Source organism: Macrotis lagotis, chromosome 1 (genome assembly GCF_037893015.1).
Source record: "Macrotis lagotis isolate mMagLag1 chromosome 1, bilby.v1.9.chrom.fasta, whole genome shotgun sequence".
Taxonomy (NCBI): domain Eukaryota; kingdom Metazoa; phylum Chordata; class Mammalia; order Peramelemorphia; family Peramelidae; genus Macrotis; species Macrotis lagotis.
This window is the reverse complement of record NC_133658.1, coordinates 914,761,523-914,771,183: the sequence shown is the minus strand read 5'-3', so window position 1 is coordinate 914,771,183 and position 9,661 is coordinate 914,761,523. Positions and strand designations below refer to the sequence as shown.

Genomic DNA, 9,661 nt, shown 5'->3' with positions numbered 1-9,661 from the left:
TTGCTCTCTAGTATAAGTTGAGATATGCTTATTGGACGAAGTCTGGGCCACACTCATTACCTGGAGAAGACATTTTTCCAGTTTGATTTTTATTTTAACTAATCAAGTTAGGGATCAAACTGAAAGCTGCCTCACAATGATTATTTTGAATACCTTTTCAGTACTCCAGTATGATTCTCCACTTAGTAAATAAGATCCCTCTGCTCATTAAAGCAACCCCTGTGTTGATTATATTTGGCATATCTGTTCCCTGAGGGAATTTTCTTAAGTCAAATTGGGTCTGAATATTGCATTCCATCATTTTCCATCATTTCCATCATTCCATCATTTCCATGGTGACTCTGTCCTCTGAGTCGCTCTTCTGGACAGGAAGATTGACCCTTGAGTAAAACTCTAATCTATTGTGTACAAGTGAATTTATAAATGAGTATAATAACCAGCTCTCAATTCTCTAAGTAAGCTTTGTATTAGTAGTAAGATTAAATGAATTAAAATACAGAGTGGCTCAACATCAAATAGTCCTTTGCAGTGACCAAAAGTAAAGTCAACTGGATATGCAGAAAATCAACCAATGAAATCAATGAAGCTCATACCAGCCTTGAAGCAGACCTGAGCTATTTGATGGTTTATGGACCTTTAGGAGGCATCCCAATCTTCAGAGATTCTTCTAACTGTTGGTTCTGGCGCTGTCAGATACATCCTGTTTTATGGTTTGGGGAAACATTCCCTCATCTTGCTTGTGCTCAGGCCTGCTTATCACCAAGAATGTCTACTATTTATGTATCAAAAGGTCTCAACTCTAACACCTGGAATTCCTCACTCCTCCTGCCCTTGGGAATGGGGCTCTCTGCTCCAATCCTTTGTGGGACTAGGCTAATATTTACCTTTTCCCCCACTTCCCTGCCTTCCTTTGTTTGAAAATTATATATAAATTACACACACATACATACTGAGGGAGAGAGAAAAAGAGAGAGAAACAGAATATGATATGAGAACAATTCTAGAAGGAAAAAAATGGAAGGTCTCATGTAGAGAGGACTGTCTTGACAAAAAAAGGGTTACCACTTCCTCAGAAACTAGAATGAAGCAGGAGTAATGGCAGATGAGACATGAGGGTGTGAGATGAGCAAAAAAAAAGAGATCATGGCAAATGACTTCAATTTTTATGAGTAAAGGTTCTTATCTGAACTGGTGACAAGAGGAACTGCCACAGGAAACCCGAAGAGAGAACCAAAGGATTGGAAGATCTGGAAGGACTGGGGAAGGGGCTAAAGGATCAGGATTAGGGAGGAAGGAGGGAAAGAGATCAGCTGAGGGGAGGATCCAGTTGAAATAAAATGACAATTAGTTTCAGTTCGCATTTTATTTTTTCCAGTTCCATCCTGTAACACAAGAGTATTGAAAGGAAGCAGATGACAGGAATCAACAAGCCAACAAGTATTCCTTAAGTGTCTAATGTGTGTCTGAGAAAGTGATAAACTCTGGGGAGAGAAAGACAAAAATGGTCCCTGCCTTCAAAGAAGTCACAGTTTACTGTGGGAAACAATTTGCAAACAACTATTTACAAATAATATATCTACAAGATAAGTCAATCACTGTAGTGAGGTATGAGCATTGAGTGGGAAGGGGAAAGGTATTTTGGAGAAGGAAGAATTTTAGCTGGGATTTGCAGGAAGTCAGACTTGGATGAAAGAGGGAGAAAAATGTGGATATGGGGGACAACCAATGAGAAAATCTGGAATCAAGTCATGGAGTTATCTTGTGAGAGGAAATAGAAAAAGGCCAGAGTCAATGAAAGAGAATATGAGGAATGGAATGAGGTGTAAGAAGACTAGGAATGCACAAAGGGTCTAGATTGTGGAGACTTTAAAAGGTGAACCAAAGAGTTTATGTTAGATCTGGGAGACAAAAGAGAACACTGGAATTTATTCAACAGGGAATGATATAGTCAGACCTATATTTCAGGTAAATCAGTTGAATGAAGAATAAAATAGAGTTAGTTACTTGGTTCTTGTCCGTCCTTATTGTAGAGGACCGAAATAACATCAACAGAGTAGAGAGACTTGCAGGCTATTTGTATAGTCCATAAAGGGTTCTGTAGAAAGTTTAGGACAGAGATTTGGGAGTTGCCCATTGTTAGTGAATGAAATCTAGTTAAAATTCCAACAAAAGAGACATAGGAGTGCTCAGACAAATCTTTTCTCTAATTAGAAATGAGATTACCTAACTTCATATCCTGGTTGTTTCCTTTTAATTAATTGGTTTAATTTGATTCATTGTTTTTAACATATAAAAGTCTGTCTCCCCTTATATTCAGGGGCCAATACTGAACCAAGTCCTCATTCGTTGGGCAATTAGCATGCACTGCTCAATAAATCAATATTGCTGGAAGATCAAACCCTTGTTTTCTCACTCATTTCATCTTTTAGCCGTCATGCTAGGTCAAATCAGGATTCCAACCCTTGGGACTTCCACCTTTCAGAAAAATTCTGGTTAATTTTTCACCAAGCAACTGTTTCTGGTCTGCCTCTGGAGGTCCTTGAACCATCTTTCTTTCAAGATCAGATAAATTAAGATTAAATTTGCCCCTGGGAGTGGAGTGGTTTAGGATTAGGATTACATTTTAGTTTTATCTTTAAACTCATCCCCCAGGAGTGGTAAAGAGAAATGGGTTCCATTAGTAGCAAGATACCTGTGGATTCCCGTTTGGATAGATTTTTGATAGCATGGGACCAGGAGATTCTCCCCATATTTACAAAAATGACTAAACCACATGCTCTGAATCATGTGATTTCCAACATGAATCTACATATGAATCTACATGAGATTCAACCGATAATTTTTCTCCCAATCCCATCCCATTCAGCTCTTTTCATTATTGCAAATTGAGAACAAAATTAAGGCTGGCAAGTGTGTTTGTCATAACATTTTGCCTGTTTTTGTTTCTTTTAAAATGTAGGGACATTCTTGTGTTGTCTATAGGTACTGTTATCTTAAAAGATTTCTAAGGGGGAAATGCAGCCAGAAATGTAGTCAGAAAATAACTGCTAAAAAAAGTTGCAGCCAAAAAGTTTAATATTCTGCAAAAGATGAAGGAAGTTTCCGGCTTGAAGCATTTGGCCTGGTTAAGTAGGCTTAACTCACTCTTTAGACTTTCAGTCAGAAATCAGATTTTAAAAAAACCAAAAACCTACTAAATACATCTTTATAGGTTTTGGAGATTCATTATTTTGAGATTTCAGGGGAGATTTTGGAACTAGGACTTTGGAATTCTGGGAACTTCCTCCCTTCTGAAATATCTCAGTGATGTTATTTTGCAGAATTTGTTTTAAGGGAATATAAGAATTAAATTCTGAAAATGTTTCAGAGGGTAAAGAAAACTTAGAGAATGTTTTCCCTTGATTGCTAGACCCATTCTGTTAGTGTAATGAAGGGAGCCAGCTAGTACAAATGGAGGAAAAAATGCTGTCTCAATTTGCCTCCTACCTAAAACTTACCTGACCATGAAAAGATAAAAAATTGTCTAAGTCTTTATCTTATGGTGAGAGAAATCTTAGGTGAGAGAAATAGGGAGCAACTTAAAAATGAGAAAAATTTAATTAAGAAATGGAAAAGCTAATTTCAACCCCTCTCAGAGATTTCCCCTTCTGATTTCTATTCCAGATTAGAGAACCTCTGAGCAGTCCCCAAAGCTCAAAGTGATGGAGCTGGTGATGTGAGGGCCAACAGGACCCAAGGTCTCTATAGTGGAACTGGTGTGGGGCAGGGAGAGCAAATGACACACCCAAGTCCCTGAGGTAGAGCTAAGGAGCCAGGAAGCAGGATTCTTGTGTCCCTGTGGTGGATCTTTTGCTGGAACAAGCCTAGGCCCTGAAAAGGTAAGAGAACTGACTACAGCTGGGAAGCCTGGGTAGATATTGGGTGTGTGATGGAGGATGGGGGAAACCTAGATGAGGGACCTGAGATGCATTGAAGGTGAGATATTGAAGGGCCAGATACCTGCTTGGAGGTGAGGGGCTAGATGGGAGGAGATGGCAGGCTGAAGACCATATTGGTCTTCATATTGAAGTTCAGTGTCATAGGGTAGGAGGTAGAGTGAAAGCAGGCTGTTGAGGATATGGCCGAATGCTAAAGGCAGAAGCTTGGGTTGAGGTGGAGGTTTGAAGTTGAAAGCAGGTGTCCTTCATTCAGAGGGATGTGCATGAACAGAGGGATGACTAATGGAGTAGTTAAGGGGGAATTGTTGGTCTGGCTTTAGAGGGGCAGAAAATTTGAATTCAGAAGGATTGACAGCTAGGCTCATAGACTGAGGCCAGGAGAGAAGGCTCCCAGAAAGTCAAGGATTTGGGATCTACTGGGGGGGGGGGTCAGACTTGAAGACTTCCTGGGGAAGTGGAGGCCTGGCCCTCAGTGGGCTGGGGTCCTACCACCTCCAGCAGCCCACCATTAATGTCCAGGATTTGGGCCTCAAAAGCATTACCTCTCTCCTGGACCCTGCTTCCCTTTTGGCCAAACCAAGCCTGTGGACCTAGGCTGGCAGTGCCTGAAGTGCCCCCAGGACCATTGGGCTGTGAGCTTTTGCCTAGGCTCACTTGCCCTGGACATTTTGATGATTAAAAAATTTGGGTTTTATTGTTTTTGCTAAACAATACTAAAAAATATATTTTTGAAGGCAGGGCTTGAATTATTTAGTTTTGATCCATTTTAAAAAAAAGAGGGAGAAGAGGGGAAGAGATCATGGCCAAAATTTTTTTTTAAACTTGTTTTACCCCCAGACTCTAGCCAGTTTCCTGGATGCCATACACAGCCCACTCCAAGCCTGATGGAAGAATGAAGACACACTCTAGCCAATCTCACTGCCCTAAGGCACATGAGGAAGGGAATGATGGTTAGCTCTCAGCAGATTATCCGAAGCCAGCCAAACTGATGGATTAAGTTCCAGAAACACCTAGGTTTTTAGGTTATTTGCTGAGTACAGACTGTCATCAGCTAGAAAAGGGAAGGGAAAAGAGAGGGAGTCTGGAGATTACTCAAGATTTGCCTGGACCAGAATTTGGGTACAAAGTCAGGAAAAGAAAAACCAGAGGATTAGGGATAAATCTAGTGTAGAATGAGACAGGGACAAGAATCTCTTATCCCAGGTCACTTGGAAGAGAGAGCTTGTCAATCAAGCAGGAGATGAAATATGCCATGCAAGGTGATTCTTGCAGAGGACAAAAGTATCAACAGTTGTATCTCCAGTCTACCAGGGAATGTTGAAATTTATTTCTAGTACCATGAAGTGGGATAAAGGGAAAGAACCCTAGAGATTCAGGATACACGAGAAATTCCAGCCCAAGGAAGCAGCTAGAACACACTCTTAAAAAGGTACTTATATTATGAGTCCTCCTTCCCTCGAACCCTGCATTCCATCTAAACACACCTGACTCTCCAAAGGCTGGCAAGAGATTCCGGGATTAGGCCAAATTGGTTGTTTTCCTAAGGACTTTTTTTTTGGGGGGGGGAAGTAGAGATGGGTTGGGCCATGATCTAATATAGAGACCTGCAAGAAGCAGAAAATATTTAGAGAACATTTTAATATATATTTTCATATATATATATTTAAAGATAAGAAAAATAAAACGAATTCAAGCCATGCCCAGTGCAAAAAAAAAAAAAAATTAAAGTGAGGCACCTATTTGCTGTTCCGGCCTCAACACAAATATCACAGTCAGCTTGTTACTTTTATTTCAGAACGGAAGATGTCAAAGTTTCTCCCATTTGCTCAGAAGGCAAGTATAACCACTTATAAAAACTGAATGGCAGGGAACAGAGTAGGAGAAAGAAAGTGAAGGGTGAAAGGACAAAGAGGGAAGGGTACAGAGTATTTTCAAAAATAAAATTAACAAGATGACTGTTCCAGGAGAGAAAGAAGAAAAAAATATGGTAGACAAAACAAGTCTGTTAGTCAAGTAATGATTCAACTTTTAAATTATTCTCTCGTTTCTTTTGTTGTTTTTGTTCAAGTCTAAGGTTTGGAATTGATAGCCCTTCATTAAAAGAGCTAACGGGAAATAAAGGAATTCCCTCCCCTCCCCCGGCCTGCCTCCGATGAAGATGCCAATGTCGCCTCCCTCCTCTGTTGGATGTTGAAAGAGTCCCCCAAGTGTGCGGGGTGTGGGGACTCAGGATGACAGAGCGGCCTCCTTCTGTGTCTGCTGTGCTTGTGAACGCTGCATTACCTTTCGGCTTTCCACATCTCTAAAATGTTTCTCAACTATTTTTCGTAGGTGGCTCAGTGCACTCCCTTCTTTGCCTTTACAGTTTAACACTTGATAGGGAGGTGCAATAACAACTTCTTCCATGTTTTTTTCTTACCATTTACAGTCCTTAATGGTCTTATGAATGGTCTGGAAAAGCTGTTGTCCCTCCAGAGAGACACCAGCACTAATTGCATAGGCCTGGCTCAGCTTCTCTTGTTTCTCTGTTCGAGCTTTGCTGGCAAGCTTGCTAACATTGAGAGAAGCTAGGGGAGGAGGAGTTTCTGTGCGGTCATTAATTATTTCAATTTCCGAGACAAACTGTAGATTTATAAGCAGGATGTCTGCATGGTTAGGCTTTCCACTGGAAGAGGGGCATTTGAGCGGCAGCATCTTGGACTGGTAGTCAAAGGCCACCCACCTCTCCCTGCAGCCACTGCTCTTGGCACATTCGGCATGAAACCTGGCTCCCAACGCTGAAGTACTCGCCCGGAGGAGCCGCTGTCTTGGGAGAGCCTGGACATTTTGTATCCTATAGGCCAATGTGCAGAATCCAGAACTATTCCCCAGGGGTTGCTTCTTTCCAAAGGTTTTGGGCTGGCTGCAGGGGACCAGTCAGCTAGGAGTCCAACGGCCCAAAGAAAGGGTGAGAGAAGTGGAAGAAGAATTCAAGAATGGGGAAGGGCACAGAGGAGTGAGGGACAGAACATCTCATAAATACCTGGGATGAAGGGTTCCCCGGCCTCACCTGTCTGGGCAAAATGGTGGGAGACAACTGAGGAGCCCAACCCAGATGAGCCCAATCTAGTCCTCAGGTGGAGGGGGAATCAACTTGGGCCATAGGCTGCTATTCAGTTGTAGAGTTGCCCCCATAGACTGGAGCCCCCCAACCCACTCCCTAGGACTCTTGGTGGATGAGGGAGGCCTGTATCAGCCTACAGAAAGCCCAATTACCTGCTAACATTTGCAGTCCTTTCAATGTTGCTATTTTTAAAAATCTGAGTGAGAGGTGAGCTGGATCTTGGAGTTCTCTACCTCACAAGGAGAAGATCTTAGGATTTGAGTCACATTTCCCACATTTTACTTCCATATCTGAGAGGTCTATATTTGCATCAAAATTTATCATAGACTTGCTTTGAAACCCCTGGAACCTGTTGCCAGGGGTGGAGGCCCTGCCTGCAATATCCTTGAAAAATCAAGCCTTTCCTCTTGTTGGAATGAACCATCCAGAGACCTCTAGGTGGTGAGCAGTTTCAAGAGAAGGGCAGTTTGAGATGTATTTCAGCAGGGAAATATAAACATCCAAATTTGGGAAACTGGAAACACAAGTTTTGGGTGAGTCCTAAACAAGATATGAGTGGGATTAAAACAATTGAAGTATCCAGCTTCAACAAAACATTTCAGTTCAATCTGACCCCTACTATAAACTAGATTAGATAATTTTCTAGTCACACAAAGTTAGATTCAAATAATAATAATAATAATAATAATGATAATAATATATATTTTTTATAATTTTTTTGTTGTTTAAAGATAACTATTCTGCTCATGTACCTATATTTCCATTGGGGTTTTTTTTTTTAGGTTTTTGCAAGGCAAATGGGGTTAAGTGGCTTGCCCAAGGCCACACAGGCTAGGTAATTATTAAGTGTCTGAGACCAGATTTGAACCCAGGTACTCCTGACTCCAGGGCTGGTGCTTTATCTGCTGCACCACCTAGCTGCCCCTATTTCCATTGTTCTTATGCACTATTGGACTGTTGCATTCTATGATGCTGCTAATAATTAGCACTTTGAGATGATTTCTGAGGGTTTTTTGGCGATAAGATGTAATCTCCCAGGTCTAAGAATGGTCAACAATCAGGGAGGTAGAGTCTATGGGCTGCACATCTCTCCTTTCACTCATTCACTGAGGACACTGTATCTTCCTATTGAGTTTCAGCCTCAACCTATCCTAATCTTGGGGGACTGGGGAGGTCCCAAAGACAAATAGGTTGGAATTCAGTTCAAATGTGAAATAGCCATTTGGCATGGATGGTTCAAGGGTACACATACATATTGTAGTATTCTGCTAGAATTTTGGAAAAGTCAGAATAAGTTTCCTACAGAGTAGACATTCTAATTAATATTGAGGGTCAGTTCAGTCATATCCGACCCTTCGTAACCCTATTTGGTGTTTTCTTGGCAAGAATAAAGGAGTGGTTTACCATTTCATTCTCCAGTTCATTTTACACATGAGGAAACTGAGGCAATAGGATTTAAGTGACTTGTCTATAGTCACACAGATAAATGTCTTGAGTCAGGAATCAGGAAGTCGTAAGTTCAAACCCAACATCCGAAACTCCTAGCTGTGTGACTCTGGGCTAGTTATTTGATATGTGTCAGTGTGTTTCCTCATCTTGTAAAATGGGGATAATTAACATCTACCTCCTAAGGTTGATAGAATCAAATGAAATGAGATGATATGTATAGGATGCTTTGAAAACCTAAGAGGATTATAATAATCTTGACCATTATAATTTCAAAAAGATTTGACGTGGAGAGTAGATACAAGATAACTTGAAGGAATGTTATAGACGTGAGATATGATTATGATTTTTTTAAAGATAAAGAAACTGGGTTATATTTGAAGGCAGGGATGCAATAGAGGAGGCTAGCTTGAAGAATCAAGAAGTAAAGGGTATGATATTTTGTGATGGTTGTGGATGCACCATAGAAAGTCAAACTCTACAAAGGTGAATGAAGTGTTAGATATAATCAACCAACTTAGATCTGTATTGAACTGAACAGATTCATAAGCAATGAAGTTTGGAGAGTCAAAAGGGACCAACTCACTTGAAATACATACATACATACATACATATATATATATATATATATATGTTTATAGACATCTATATCTATCTATCTATCTATCTATCTATCTATCTATCTATCTATCTATCTATCTATCTGGAGCGAGAGAGCCCAACTCATAAGAAAATCCTTGGTTGAGAGTAATGATTTGCTTTTGTGATTTCAGAATTCTTTTCTGTTCACATGCCCCCAGGTTTTGAAAAATATTCTAAACAGAAGCATGCTATCTATCTTCCTCCAGAGAAAGAATATTTTTTCAATACAGACTGAAGCATGCTATTTTCACTTTCATTCTTCCATTTTTTTCCTTTTATTCAAATCTTCTTGTACAAAATGACTAACATGGAAATGTTTTACATAATTGCACTTGTAGAAATATATATCAGATTGCTTACTGTCACAGGGACAGGCGAGGGGAAGGAGGGAGGCAGGAATAGAATTTGGAACTCAAAACTTTAAAAATGTTTTTAAAAATGAAAATATTCGGGGCAGCTAGGTGGTGCAGTGGATAGAGCACTGGCCTTGGAGTCAGGAGTACCTGAGTTCAAATCCAGCCTCAGACACTTA

The 9,661-nt window shown here is 40.5% G+C and overlaps 1 pseudogene; it reads right to left on the bottom strand.

The window, feature by feature from the left end:
- Nucleotides 1-5,821: 5,821 nt before the first annotated feature.
- On the bottom strand, nucleotides 5,822-7,329 carry LOC141509032 (protein LSM12 pseudogene; annotated as a pseudogene).
- Between the last annotated feature and the right edge of the window lie 2,332 nt (nucleotides 7,330-9,661).